Source organism: Pipra filicauda, unplaced genomic scaffold (assembly GCF_003945595.2).
Source record: "Pipra filicauda isolate LSUMZ 115617 unplaced genomic scaffold, ASM394559v2 scaffold157_size4220110_pilon, whole genome shotgun sequence".
In the NCBI taxonomy this organism is placed as follows: domain Eukaryota; kingdom Metazoa; phylum Chordata; class Aves; order Passeriformes; family Pipridae; genus Pipra; species Pipra filicauda.
Genome location: NW_024104073.1, coordinates 2,665,589 through 2,671,588, shown reverse-complemented (window position 1 = coordinate 2,671,588; position 6,000 = coordinate 2,665,589).

Genomic DNA, 6,000 nt, shown 5'->3' with positions numbered 1-6,000 from the left:
CTAATACTACATTCTTGAACCCGTCCATAGAAGAAGAAGCCTGGAAAAAACTTGGAGATAAGGTCCTTCACTTATTCCATCAGTATCAAGAAAAACTCAGATTTTCTTTTCTGACAGACCCTTCATCTTCAACAATCAGATTAAATCATTCATGAAAAGCTTTCTGCATGATAATTTTTCACATTAGGAAAGAAATATTTTTTGTAATTCTGGCTTCATCTCTAATCCTAAGTCTGTTGTTTTAAAACTAAACCAAAGTCTTATACTCAGATTTAGACTAATTAACAGTGCCTTTGTGCAGTTCTGAAAATGCTAAGTTCTTGTATAATTTTTTAATTTTCTCCTCAGAAATACAAATAGGGGATATGTTGTGACAGATATGACTTTTGGGTGCTACCCATTCAGCATTAATCATAACCAGTCCTACTGAACACTGGCATTTATTTAGTGATTTGGAGAGAAATATAAAGTTTTTTGTCTGTGTCCAGTGTTCAGCTACACTCTAGCTGCAATCAGTGGCATTTCCAACTATCGCTACAGTGAGGTTCTGGAACAGCAATGCTGACGAAAATAATGAACCACATTTTAAATGGAGTTTAATAAGGTTATGAAAAAGATTATATGATGTGGCTTCCTGGAATACTAGAGGTCTCAAATTGATGATCTCAGAGATCCCTCACAGACCCTTATACCTAAATTTGAAAGGCTTTTTACCTTTAATATTTGAGTTGCTAAGCCGCATAAAAATCCTAATACTACTTCATTTTCTTAAATTCTTCTTTCCTAATTTCTAAACTTCTTCCATCCAGGGACTGCATTTTGATTTGTCAACACACCACCATACTGCGGAATATAAAATAATATAGTCACAAATGGCACTTTTAAAATACATGAAACAAGCTCTAATCTCCTCATATTTCAAACTAAACAGGATAAAAAACACCTGACAAACTACTTGGGTACAAGGACTCAAGTTCTGCACAAAATTTTGAAAGTGACAAGATAACAAAAAATCAAATGAGTTTAACATAATGTTCATAATTTTGCAAATCAATTCAGGAATTATCTTATGAATTGTTGCCTGTCTGACAGTTCTTGAGGCATCCAAAATATAACATTATCATTCACATTGTGAGTTTTCTAATCAAATTTTCTTCCATTTCCAGTGCAAATAAGTAGGTGGTTTATTGGAAGTTCTTTAGGATATGGAGAAGCCTTGAGCTTCTGTTACTATTAATTGTAAGAATTTTCCTTATTGGTTGCAGCTAAAGGTTGGTCCCATGTTCTTCTATATTTGCATCTGGGTTTTTCTCAGTGAGAGATAGCAGCCAATGGAAACACTTATGCAAGTGGTAGATTTCATGTCCTGCCTCAAAACTGCCTTCATGGAGAAAAATGGGGACTTTCAGAAAGAGGATCGTCTGACAGACTCAGAGTACATACCATCTACTTGGACATCTTAAGTCGGAGTCATAAGCAAGGGAGTAAAAAGAACATAGATAAGTCTGGAGCTAACGGGAGACTAGTGGAAAGTTTAAACATCAGGATACAAAGGTTTAAAATAAAAATGATCCTATTTAAGCAGAGTTGGATCTTGCACAGGAAACAAAAGAGCAAAAAAATTAACAATTATTTAGCCATTTGAATTAAAAGAGAACAAAAGAGTAGTGTTACTGAATCTATATAGAAAAAAATCTAAATCTGTCCTACAAACTAAATTATTATCTTGCTTCAGTTTTTAATGGGTGTGTCAAAGCTGAAAGTGAAAAATATTACGAGATCACTAGTGAGTTACATAAGCACTAAAGAAAATTCAAACATCAAAAGTGGAAAAAAAGTTCTAGCAATTTAATGAACTAAAATCAAATCAGGTTGCATGATATAATTATAGAAATCTGAAAGCACTAACATGAAATTACAGGATCTTGCATTAAAGCTTTAAAATAAATCTATCAAGTAACAGCTCTACTATTTTAACGCAAAATAGAAAATGTAGCTTGTTGATTTGAGAAAAGGCAAAGAAAACGGTCAAGGGAATGTTTTAATTTGGTTCCCATTTTATACAGGACTGTAGAATTAAATGCACAAAGGGAAGAAACTTAAGCAGCAAAAGTTGTAACTACAGAGCTCACACCGCTCACTATGTATTTGTGTTTCATTGTTATATTTAGAAGCCATAGTAAGTTATTCGATGGGATCACAGAATATGCTGAGTTTGGTGGGTTAACTTGAGTGGATGCCAGATGCCCACACAGCCCCACTGTCACTTACCCTTCTCAACAGGACGGGGGAAAAAGCTCATGGGTCAAGATAAAGACAGGAAGATAGTCATGGTTAAAACACACTTGACTTGGAAAAAAATAATCCGGTGCATTGTTAATTAAAAAGATTTCCTAGGTTTTCTAGGTTTTTTTTCTTTCTTTAATAGGAACAAAAATCCTTTGAGTTGTAGATTTGCTGATGGTAGCAGTAGTTGGGTAACTGATCAGATTCCTTGTTTGTTTGTTTGTTTTATTCTTTATTTGAGGAGAATAAAGGGTTAGGCCTTTAGATATAAATAATCTGAAAAGTGCAATGATGCTCTAAATGGACTTCTGAGATTTTTGAGGGTTCAGAAACAGAAGAGCTGCTGAGTTTTACACCAGATTGGGAAGACACATCAGTGTTACACTGTGTGATGTTTTCATATCAGAATGGTTTTGGTAGAGTGCTGGAGTCTGAAATGTTATTTATTTAAATATCAGATAGGATGCCAATATTGTTTATTTATTTAAATACTAAATAGGATGTTAATATTGTTGTAAGATTCCCAACTTTAACTTCAGTAAAGTTACGTTAATGTCAGACTAGGAGGACATCTTTTAATCCTTCTAAATTAGCTACTTTTTCATGGCTTTCTATTTATGTCCTCCACTAAGACTACAATCAATACAATCTCGTTTATATTAAAAGGCATTAGACTATCAGCATTTTGCTTGTTTAGTGGTCATCATTAATATACCTGAGTTCAACACTGAAAAGAACCTGACTATCCCATATTATTTTGCAGTGTCACACATTTATAATAATAAATACTAGGGAAATCAAGTCATCAAATTTGGTGTTGCAGTAACTGCTAAAATTTTCTAAATGCCGATATTGTTGACAATTTGCTATTTTGTTTTGTTGCTGATTAAGAGATATGATTCTCATTCCAAACATAGAATTTTGCAAATATTTTCTTCCTTTACTGCTCAGTGCCTGATTTTTTCAAACCTTGCATGAAAGGCTGTAAAATTCTGAGAACATGGACTTTGTCTTTCCAGATTTTTGTGAAACGCGTTGCATACCTTAGGTATTGTATAAAGATAATAAACACCAACCTCAAAGGAACCCAGAGGACAGTTTTAATCTCTAAAATATTTAACAAGAAATGAAAGATTTGTTCACCACTCAAATTTAAAAAAAATAGTTAAATACTTGAAGTGAAAGGTTCTAAGTATGTTTGAATACTGAAAACAAATATCACATTTCTTTACTAAATTGTCCTGACTGATGATAATAGTAAATAAATTTTGAGTCATCTGAGAAGAAATAATAGAAATGATGTTGTAGCAAACACTTGAAGACTGATGAGGCTGCATTTTAAATGCTGATAAGTACTGTACTGAATTAGTATGAGCCTTAGAAAAGCATACTCATAGAGAGGAAAAATTATTAAATTGTTTATTTCACCACTAGATTTTTGTTTCAGTGACCTTTCTTTCTGCTCCAGTGTAGGTGTGCACAATTTTTGCTACCACGGTTTAGAAGGCTAACCATTGGCTATGAAAAAGTTCAATAAATCAATAGCAATTGTTATGGTAACAAGAAGTGGGGCACTGTGGAATGGCAGTTGTAGCATTATGCATGAGTAGAGCCATGACTTGTTTGGGTCTATTAAGCCAGTATTTATCTATGATTACATAGGGAATTTAGTCATAGAGATGGAAATTGGCAATTATTATCTAATAATCAACTTACTTTTCCATAAAAATACAATAAAGGTAAAAAGAATCAATCTGTATCTTTTCACAGGTACAAATAGCTCTACAAACAATACTGATGTGTCTTTTTCATTTGTCACATAAAAAATGAAAGTGCATAATATAGATCAATGTATTGTATTAGGGAAGTGGTATGAGAATATGAAGCAAGCCCAGTACTGCTAAAGTATATTCATTCTGGTTTTGGCTGGGACACAGTTAATTTTCTCCATAGTAGCTATATGGGGCTGTGTTTCAGTTTGGAAATAGTGTTGATAATTCTGGAGTCTTTTCCTTATTTCTGAGTAATGCTGTTTAAACAGTCAAGGCCTTTTCTGCCTCTCATAGCAAGCAGGCTGCACATATAAGGCTGGGGGAAGAAGGAGAAAGGAGAGGACATTCAGAGTGATGGTATTTGTCTTCCCAAGTGCCATTATACATGATGGAGTCCTGCTTTCCTGGAGATGGCTGAACACCTGCCTGCCCATGGGAAGTGGTTTGCTTTGCTTACATGCACAGCTTTTTCTTTCCATATTAAACTGACTCCATCTCAACCCATTATTTTTTTCACTTTCACTCTTCCCATTCTCTCCTCAGTCCCAGTGATGGGGAAGTAAGCAAGAGGCTGTGAGGTGCTTAGTTGTCAACTGGGGTTAAACCAAGATAATACTAAACTGAAATCCAGGAAAAATGAAGGCATATTTTTCCAGGGATAATTAGTTGACACTCCTGCTCACAGTCCTATGAACCTCCTTTGGAGAGACCTTCTATGATTAGAAAAAGATAGATCATCCTTCAGGGAAGTTCTTGGTGTTCCTGAGGTTACTTTTTACACTGCTGAGAATATCTGAGAGGTATCTGTTGTTTATGAAAGTTTGGTTGTAATTTATCTTTTGATACAGGTGAAGTCAACTCATAGTTCTTTAAGAACTAAGAAAATTTTGGGATAAACTTAACTTAAATATTTATCTGATCCTTCCTTTTAGAACAGTTCATATTTTCTCTGCTTGTTTTCTACCTACCTTTTTCCATTTTAGAACTCCTGGACTAACTCCCATCCTTACCGTCTTAACAAATAATTTTGAAAGTGGCACTGTACCAAAAGCTGTTCTGAAGTCATGACAGATTAGATCTACTGAATTTCCCTTGTCTGGAGAATCAGCTATCTTATCAAGAAAGCTATTTGGTTAGTCTGGCATGATCTGTCTTTGATGAACCCAAGATGCATTTTATCCCCTTTTCCAATCTACTTCCTTTCCTAGTTATTAATAGAAAGTTACATAGGACATGATGTGCACTTCAATTAGTTTCATAGTTGACTGTCTTAAACCTTGAAATACACCAAAGAATAAATCCTCTAATAGTATAAGTATATAGCGCATTTCTTTGACTATAAAAAAGTATATCTTGAATATGACAAATTGCTTTTGTGACTCATTACTTGCTTATGATGCTAAGTTACTGAAGAAATATGAAACCTTGACACTGCCATAAAAAAGACAAATATATGTGAAATTGAAATAAAATATTTTATTGTGTTAATGAGAGGCTGCTTACTTGTGCATGTAAAGACCTCGAAATAAAGAATGAAATTGCTCACAGTTAACCTGGTTATGTCTTTTCTCTGTTTTGAAGTGCTTACTCATGCTTACCGAAACATTCTTTAACCAAAAAAAAGCTACATAGAAGAGTTTGTTTTTTTCAAATGGTTTTCTCATGATTTTGGAAACGAGAAGAGTGATTCAGATACCAAAGCGTAGTTGCCTCATGGCGTTTTAGACTCACTAGTGAATTCTGGCTGGCCTCTAGCAGCTGTTCTGAAAAGTGTAGATGCCCATAGGTTTCATGTCATATCTACTAGGTGGTGTGCACGCCCTCAGTGCCACAGTGAGCTTGTATCTTTAGCCACCAGAATCATTCCAGAAACATGTCACATTCCAAATAAATTATACAAAGAAACTAATAAGAAGAAAAAAGTTTGTAATTAATACAATGC